Raw genomic sequence first — 9,451 nt, 5'->3', positions numbered from 1 at the left:
TTACACCAAGCCCGTGTTACCTGGACTTTTGATGCACTGGTCGCAGGGGCAACAGCTGCTTTGTTTCTTCTATAATTTGCCAGGAAAGTGGCAGAGAGGCTCGAGGTAGAAATGCTGGATAGGACCCCAGGGTTTAGAGAGACTGCAGGTGGACAGGGCACACCCCCTTCCAATGAAAAAGCAAGGCTCTTCCCTAAATCCACTAGCCTGCGAACGCCAGCAGGGCAGGGACCCAGACTGATAAATCTTAGTCTCCCCCAGCACCTAAAACGAGACCTGGCGCATAACTAACTCTCAATAAATGTGACTGATTCATTTTGTGGCAAGGGAAATATTCGTAAAAGAATTCAAACGAAGAATCCACCTCGGGCACTACCTTCTTTAGAAGTCAAGGGGTAATGAAGAGGTTACAAGGAAAACTATGTGCCTCTCACTGCAAACTGGAGATCACAGAGAGTGAAATTTCTCCAGATAAGGGAAAGGCTCTGAATATGTGGGAAGGGAGGCAAGTCAGTGTCAGCCTTCCGAGAAGCAGACAACAAGACAGCGTTAGATGAGCAGAGGTTTATTTAGGGAAAATGCCTGTAAAGGATAAAAGGGCAGGAAGCAGGAGGGGAGAGAAGAGCCTTCAGACCATGATGCAGGCCTAACCCCCAGGAGAGGAGGTGGTGTGGGGGGAAGGAGGGAGGGGGGAGGGAAAATTAGACTTCAGGGCAGCTCCGGGAAAGCCTTGGCCAGGCCGATGGAAAGGCTCTGAGAAAAGGTTGTCTGTTAGAAGAGTCCCACGCTGAGGAGGAATGGCCAACTCTAGTGACCCTGCTGCACTCAGTCAGGGGCTGGGTGGACCCAGGGGAAATGTGGTCTCACCATGAATGTGGCGGGGAATCCAAAGGCAGGCAGCTGAGGCTGTGCAACTGCTGTGCTCCCCGTGCCCCAGCAAGGAGATCTGAGCAGGGTACCTCCATGACCCCCCGGAGTGGGGAGATCTGAGCAGGGCACCTCCATGAGCCCCCAGAGTGGGGGAATATTTGGGGTGGGAAGGGGAGTCTGGAACCAACATGGTTGGAGGTGTGGGGAATGTCTTCAGGCCACAAAGGCAAGATGAGGAGGTGGCTGGGAGGCTGTGCCTATCCTGGCTGGTTGCCTGCCAGTGTGTGCTCTGCCCTTCCTGCTGAAACCCAGAAACACTCTAGACTCCCGTGCAGCCGGAAGCGGCCACGTGACCCAATTCTGGCTGCTGAGGTGGAAGCATGGAAGCAGAAACCGGCTGGCCGCTGATAAAAAAGGGACCGGCTCAACTGGCAACGCGCCTGATGCTCCCCTCTCTTCTCCTCCTTCCTCCGGAATAGCGACCTGAGGCCTGCAGGGGAAGCAGTCCTCTCGCTACCAGGAGATGATAAGCCTGAGGATGAAAGCCATGTGCTAGAGACGGCAGAGCACGAAGACAGAGGAAGCCAGGCAAACCTCCACCAAGGTGGAGCTGCTGCCCCTGGGAAGCCCACCTCCAGAATCCTTGTTATAAGAAAAAATCAACTCCCATGGGATTAAGCCCTGCGAGTCAAGCTAGCACCCCATACAGCCAAGCCCAAGTCCTAAAATAACCCGGAGGAGAGTCACACGGAGAGTGAGCAATGGAACTCCTTGTCTTTGGACAAGACATTCAGTAAAATCCCCTCCCCGATGCCTGTGGATAGCCTTGGCAGGGGCAGAGAGGGGCTTCTGGAGGGAGGTGGGCATGATAGAGTTGCTCCGTGTTTAAAGCATGCAGAGGGCAAGAGAAGAGGCTGTCCAAAAGAAGCAGTCACCTGCACTATAAATGAACGACTCCCAAACCCTGCCCTCAAGTAGTTTACAATCTAAGTGAGAGGGAAAAGGCACAGAAATTCTACCTTAATCTAAATATTAATCTTTACATTCTGTGGTTTCGTCCCCGGGCCACTCTTACCCCCATGCCCACCACCCATGACAGACATCAGTAACAGTCTCAGGACTTTCCCCTTTGGGCCTAGGGAAGGCCTGGCATCCTCCCTGCCCTCAGGCAGCCCCTACCACTCAGGTGAGGTTGGCCCTTGAAATGAGACCTTATTTACCTGGCTGGATGTCATCCGCAAACTTGAAGATTTTAGGCCACGGAAAAGAAAGTTGCAATATGCTTTTTCCTCTTATCTCAACAGACTTAAGTAAGACAATTTTCCCCTAGGGATCCCCAGAATATGATTTGCCGTTCAGATACCAGTGAACATGAAACAGGTACCCAAACCCGCCCATCGCTTTGTGGCTAATGTTAGAAAGTGATCCAAGTGATCCAGTCCTTCCTCTGGTCACCAGAGGGGGAACTCCTGCTTCTGAAGCTCTGGGAGGAGGACTAGACCAGGGCAATTACCGTGACAAACGCTGTACATTCGCAGTGATGGAAGAGAGATTTCCAGGCCACACTTCACTTGTCACAATGTCAATCTCAGAATGTTAGCAAAGACGTTCACTTACCATCACTGCTCCGTGGGTCAAGCACGGGAAATCTGATCAGTTCTGTGTTCTATGAAGGCACGGCTCATGGTCCAGAAACTTAATTAAGGCCTCCAAAGGAAACAGAAAATTCTGGTCTTTAAAAAATGAAACCAACTGCCCTCCCCTCCCCTCGCATCCCCAGGAAACTCACCTGGAATCAATCTTCTCATCTAAGTGCAAGTTCCACAGCCTTTCCCAATTGCCACAACAAGAAGAAGTTCCCCATGGACTTTTTCAGTTGTTTCTTCAATCTGGAGGAAAAAAATTTGATTAATAATCATGTAATTACATTTCCAATTCAATGACCATTATCACTGGATGGGGCCACCTCGGAGCTTCAAAGATGAAGTCCATCTGACAGTGAAGAGTTTAGTAAAGGGGTGTCACTGGTGATGAGGGGAGGCTTTATGAGAATCACAGTCACCATCTGGTTATATGATTGGAGTCCTACACTTTTGCAGACTTTTTTTTTTCTTTTTTTTTGGGGGGGGGCAGAGCAAACAAAAGACAGGGTATTTATTTGGGAAACAAGTTTCAAAATTATCCCCAAACCAGAATCTATGGGCCAGAATACACCCCCTAAGCAAATGAGTGAGGTCTTCAATAATTGCTCACTTATTAAATAAAACTTTTAATTAACTGACTATGTAGTGTTTTCCCACATTTCCATGATAAGAATCACTTGGAGCGCTAGAGATTAATTCCATTAACTAATATATGGAGCCTGGAATGGGCCAGTAATTTGGAAATTTTAATTTTACAAATACTTCCAGATGATTTTAATGATCAAGGAAATTTGGGAAACACTGATGAAATGTGCTTTTCTGCTTTCTTTGCAGATTTTAAGTGTTGAACACCTGGTCCCAGAATGACCCAGTGAAAAGTCTTATCCAGTCCAGCTCTAGGAAAGGAAAGTAAGTCTTCTGAACATTTGGTTTGTTGATTCCTAGAAGACACTTCCTCATTTCCATTTCCAGCCCAGGTCTTCTAGATCAGGTTTTTCCTTGAGTTGAGGCATAGCAATCCAGTCATTTTTAAAGATTGGTTTCTTATTAAAGGATCACATTTAATTAAATAACCTTTTCTTGCTTTTGTCTTGTTCCCTTTTCCCCTGAAACTTCTGTTAAGAAGTTAGGGTGCTTTGTATAGACTCAATATTCTGGCCTTTCCACCTTAAATCTCACACTGACGACCCCCTGTATACCAGCCTGGATCTCATTGTTTTCTTTAACGGGTCCCACTCCCTTTAGCGTCCCTGTCAAGATAATATCTCCTTCTTCCAAGGTCATTATCTTCTAAACGTAGCTGATGATGTAGGGGGATGGAAAAAAATCATGAAGTATATTTCACCCGCCTGCCTGAATTAGCCATTGACCTTGAGCCAGAGCTTCAGGTTTTGAGGGTCAGGAATCTTCTCTTTGGGCACCAACACTCTGACGGGGCAGGAGGCCGTGGAGCTCTTGGCCTGAGTCCCAGGCAGCCCCTTCTTCTTGCACTCTTCCTGCATGTCCCTGGCGGTCACGTCCAAGCACAGAGCGCAGCCGGCCACGCAGTCCACGGCCGCGGCCTCCCGGCCGGCGCAGAAGCACTTGCGCATCACCACCCGCGGCTCGAGCTCCCCGTGCAGGCTGTACGCGTAGGTGGGCACGAGGACCGGCGGGCGCAGGCGGTGGAGGCTCCAGGGAAGAGCTCCGGCTGGCTCTCCCTGCAGGGCGCTCTGCATCTCCCCGCCAGGGGCCGCGCGGCTCCCGCCCGCGCACACGATGCTCACCCCCCACCCTCAGGAGCGGGATGGCGGCCTGGCGGCAGCCACGCTCCTGCCCGTGGCCCCCGGCGTCACGTGGACGCCGCCTGGCCGGCCATCGGACGCCTACAGCTGCCCAGAGAGGACCGACTACCTCGGAGCGCTGTTCCCCCTGACTCTGCCCTCGGTGCCTGGGAGCCGCGGTCTGGTGGCTCCCTCGGCGCTGCCCGGCCTGGGGACGCAGCCTGGTCCCCGGAGAGAGACGGAGGCTCCGGCGCAGCTCTCCAGCCGACGCTGCCTCTCAGGTGGCCCTCAGGTCCGCAGCAGCCCCACACCGGGCCTGCAGACTTTTTCTGAGAAGAAACCCACGCGAGAGAGTGGCATGGACATATATACGCTACCAAGTATCAGATAGCTAGTGGGGAGCAGCCGCATAGCACAGGGAGATCAGCTCCGTGCTTTGTGACCACCTAGATGGGTGGGATAGGGAGGGTGGGAGGGAGACGCAAGAGGGAGGAGATATGGGGATATATGTATATGTATAGCTGATTCGCTTTGTTATAAAGCAGAAACTAACACACCATTGTAAAGCAATTATACTCCAATAAAGATGTTAAAAAAAAAAAAAAGACCAAACTTACCTCTCTTAAGCTGAACAGGCGAAATTAGGAAAAGAGAGGCAAACAGAAGCTGGTTCCATAGAAAATGTGCTTAAGAGAAGGTGGCCCAAAAGGCAGGCTGCTGTGCTCTGCTCTCCCTGCACCACCTCCTACCGCTCCTGCCAACCCCCACATGGCTAAAATACCATCACCAAGCCCAGAAAGTCTCACTTCCGGCATGAACGCCCCGCTCCCTCATCAGGACTTAAATATCCTAGCCATTTGCCCCACCTGCTCAGGTACTAACTGCGCATCATTGACTTACCTCCTTCACAACCCCCACTAGGCTGTGTCACCTGTGCTGCTATCTAGTGGAAAATCCTGTGTGTTAACCTGGCAAAGCAACAGCCCCAGTTACTCAATCAAACACTAATCTAGGTGAAAGCATCTGTAGATATGATTAAAGTCCGTAATCAGTTGACTTTAAGTAAGGGAGATTATCCCAGATGATCTGGATGGATCGATTCAATCAGTTCAGACACCTTGAGAGCTGAGGTTTCCCAGAAGCAGAAGGAATTCCCCTGTGGAAGCAGGTTCAGCCCAGCCTGCCCTCTCCAACCACCCACCTATGGATTTCAAACTCACCTAGCCAGGCCCACACCTATGTGAGCCCCTTGCAATAAATCTCCATACATATCTCCTACTGCCTCTGTTTATTTGGTTGAACTCTGACTGATACATATGCCACATCTAATTAAGAACGTTTTCTTTCAACCCACTCACCGTCTTTTACTAAAAGAAATGTATTTTGTGCACAAAATGTATGTGCCTATCATAAGTAGAAAACCAGTGCCACCTGCCATAATGGAAAGAAACCATAAAGATAAATACAATAAAAACAAAAGCAATGCCATGGAATTCCAGCTGGATGCTATTGCCTGCCAAAGGCTCTGAGCGTGAGGCCCATCCTGCTAGTGTTAGAAAGAAATGAGAGAGTGGTGATTTGATGCTGGGATGTGTCTACATCAAGGACAAAGTCTTGGGGAGATGCGGATCAGAAGGACTGATAGAGAACAGGGGACGGAATACACTTCTCACCATGTGCTCTCTGGAATTTAATGCTACAGCTGTGTATATCCCATCTGAATCCTCTCCTGTGCAACCAGAAGTTCCCATGCAACACTTGCAGATACAACACTGCAGGTTGTGGAAGGGTGGTCTGGGAGCCCACAGATCTCCTTCCTGGTGATTGCTCAGTGTCCGGAGCAAGTGGTCCTGGTTCAACCGCAGGGAGTTGCCAACCCCAACCGCGAGGACAGCAGAATCAGCCCACCTGCCTCATGTTTCCTATGCACCCGAGAACAGAGCCCAGCAGAAGCCTCCCTAGTGACATATTAGGGTGGCAAGTTCATGCACCTTCCCTGCTTCCCAAGGAACTCGCTCTGTGCCTGTCCGCTCTGCCAAGGTTCTTTGGGGGCAGATTCATCATGTACAGTAATCAGATTCACAGCACACAGCAGAGCTTTTTTCTAATCTTCCACCTGTGTAACTGGATTACTTCTTGTTTGACAACTGGCTCTAGTTGCTCACCACTAACCTGTAGGAAGCCAAGCCCGCGGAAAGACGCAAGAGGTGCTCCTGAGTCAGGGACTGTAATATATTTGGTCAGGCCCAAAATAGGCCAAATAATGGAAGGAAGACGGACTGAGTGTTCAAATTCCAGTTCCGGCACTTCCCAGTGGGGAGATCTTAAATTATACAAATTCTCTGACCCTCAGTCTCTTCATCTATGAAATGGACCCAATAATAGAACCATGGTGGATGCCTGATATTTTGTCTTCTTTGGATTAAAGGGCCCCAATTTTCTTTGGGAATACCATCCCTTCCCAGTATCAGTCCATATGCTATGGATGGGGTGGACATTACTCCTCCCCTCAAAGGACCCGGTATAAGCACATGACCCAGCTCTGGCCACTCAATCTAGTCTACCTCCCTGGTTCAGGTTTGAAGATTACCTTTGGAGCATGCAACCAAATGCAGTACACTCAGAGTGGCTGCTGGAGCCACTGAGCAAAAGCACTTTCTTTCTACTTGGGTCTCTACGCTGGGAGGATATAAGCCAGAGCCACTGGTGGCCATCTACCTCGTAGAGAGTTTCTGCTGAGAACAAAGTCAATATGAAGGAAGGCAAAGCAGTATGAGGAGAGAGAGGTCTGATCATATCATTTGAGCACCTGGATACAGCCAGGCCTAAAGCTATCCAGATTTATCCCAAAGACTTTTTTTTTTTTTTTTTTTTTCAGTTTCATCATCCAATAAAACTAGCTTGGAAATTGAAGAGAGCTGAGTCAAGTCACTCTCACTTGCATCCTCACTAGGTAATTACACTTCCTAGGAAGATATGAAGATCAAATGAGATGCTATAAAATCACTGAGCACAACTTGATGCACAGTAAACACTCGATAAGTACTAGCTGTGGTTTTGGAGCGTCTCAGTGGAAATAAGGCACCTAAAGTACTTCTCCAGTTGCTCACACAGGGTGAGCTTATTCAATAATGGCGGTAGTTACTTCTCCATAGTAACCCCCTTAAGCACCGTTTCATTCACCCAGCAGCCCAACCAGCCAGCAGGCTCACGTGAGCATACTGCTGAAGCTCCATGTTTTAGGCTCCAGACATAAAAAGTTAATAAACCAAAAAACTATTTTTTGTAAGTGGCAAAGCTCATTGTAGTCACCACCCAGCTCTGTGTGGTTTGGTGGACCTCGGCAGAGCTGTTCAAAATGGGAAAGTCATTTTGTTACCGATGAAATCAAGACAAGCTCTGGAAAGTAACCATGAGGCTCCTGCAGAAGCTGAACTTTTTTAAAAGGAAAAAAAAGGACCAAGGAAAAAATTCATCTTGTTTCTAAAATCCAGATTTAGACACTGCCAAGAGTTATGCATGACACACAACCCCACTACATCTTGATGACAAGAAAGATTTAATAATTACTTTTTTTTTTTTGAAGGTTGATGTACTTAACCATTCTTCCAAAAATACCAACGAAGGGGGGGAGAGCGAGGAGCAGATGGAAAGTGACAAAATGTGTCAATTGCCCACATCATTTCACAACACCAGCAGTCAGAAGAAGTCAGTTTCCAGGTGATGGAACTGCCATCTTTGGATCCAACTACCATTGGCAGATTTCACCTGTGCCTGCTTCAGACGAGCCCCCTGCTTTAAAAGACAAAAAAAAAAAAAAAAAATCTATTAAGGGAAAACATTACGGAATGAGTGTTGCTAGATAAACTCTTTTAAAATAATCTTTTGAAGGCTTCTGAATTCTTCCAAGGTCTATGTCATGGGCAGGCAACTTATGACCTTGGCTTTATCTTGTTAGGGTAAGGACAGGAGGGAGGTATGAAATTAATACTTATTGAGTAGCTACCATATAAGTTCTCTCCTTTAATCCTCACCCCCACCCCATAAGATAGGTAGATAGTAACCCCCTTGTAAAGATCTTGAGTTCTAAATAGCTAAGCAATTAAGGTCACACTAGAGATGACAAGAACAGTCTTTATCAGACTCCAAAACTTGTATGCCCAACACCACTGCCCACCCTATGAATCTCTTTTCTCTCCCATTCTCCCAATTATTTTCTCTCCTTTTATTCCTTCTCTATAAGAACTGGAGCTCAGTGAGAACATGAAACAAGTCTGTTCTGTCCAAAAAATATTTAAGGAAGGACACAGGAAAGCAAGAAGGAAAGTTGGTCTAGCCAAGCCATTGGTCCTCAAAAGTAGCCCCAAACCTGGGTAGTTGTGATGATCAGCACTATTTGAATGGCTTTCCTCTGTTTTCATCTTTCAACCCTTTGAAGTCCATGAGGAGTCTATGTCGATTAGAACTTTCCAATCAAGCATAATCTAAAAAACAGGAGAATGAGCCTGAAGTTAAAATAACAGTTGTTGTTTTTTGACCTAGGTGCTTACCATCTACCTAGCACTTTTTTTAACCATTTCATTTATATTAACTCAGAGAATCTCCATAGCAATATTATGATGTAGGTACTATAATCTCCACTTTACAGATGAGTAACAAGGCCCAAAGAGGTGAAGCCATGTGGCTGGGATCACCCAGCTAATAAATGGTACAAACCAAAGCAGCTGGCTTTGGAGCCCATTTGGAAATCCATCATGTGAGTCCTCAGTGGGTAAGCATGTCCAATAAACTATGTTCATCCTAGACTTCAGGCACATCAGGGCAAGAAGACTTTGCCTGAAGAAACAAGGAGTCCAGGAAAGGAGAAGAGCTGCAGAGTTGCCCACATCCTCTCCAAACAGAATAAGCCAGTGTCAGGATGGGAAGGGGCTTCCCATACAGCCGCCCATCAAATCATCCCCCTGCCCAATCCCCAAAGATTCACGTGAATCTTGGCCACGGAAGGTAAAATTACAGAGCCATTAAAATGAAAACTGCTGGAACCCTGGGCAGACTCAGGTGCTACCGAAGGCAGCCCCTGGATGCAGACATCATCCTCTGCCTCCTGGTGTTGGTCAGCCGGGCACAGACGGCTCAGCAGGGGCAGCCAGAAGACAGGAGGCAGAGCCGCCACTC

At 48.1% G+C, this 9,451-nt stretch overlaps 1 pseudogene across 1 annotated transcript; it reads right to left on the bottom strand.

Moving 5' to 3' along the window:
* Positions 1 to 774: 774 nt before the first annotated feature.
* Positions 775 to 4,231, bottom strand: LOC309635619 (oxaloacetate tautomerase FAHD1, mitochondrial pseudogene; annotated as a pseudogene). Its single transcript has one exon. The product of its transcript is annotated as an oxaloacetate tautomerase FAHD1, mitochondrial pseudogene (transcript).
* Positions 4,232 to 9,451: the final 5,220 nt, after the last annotated feature.

The sequence above is a fragment of the Balaenoptera borealis genome (genome assembly GCF_965194805.1).
Source record: "Balaenoptera borealis genome assembly, chromosome: 10".
NCBI classification, from domain to species: domain Eukaryota; kingdom Metazoa; phylum Chordata; class Mammalia; order Artiodactyla; family Balaenopteridae; genus Balaenoptera; species Balaenoptera borealis.
This window is presented reverse-complemented; position numbering and strand designations above follow the sequence as displayed.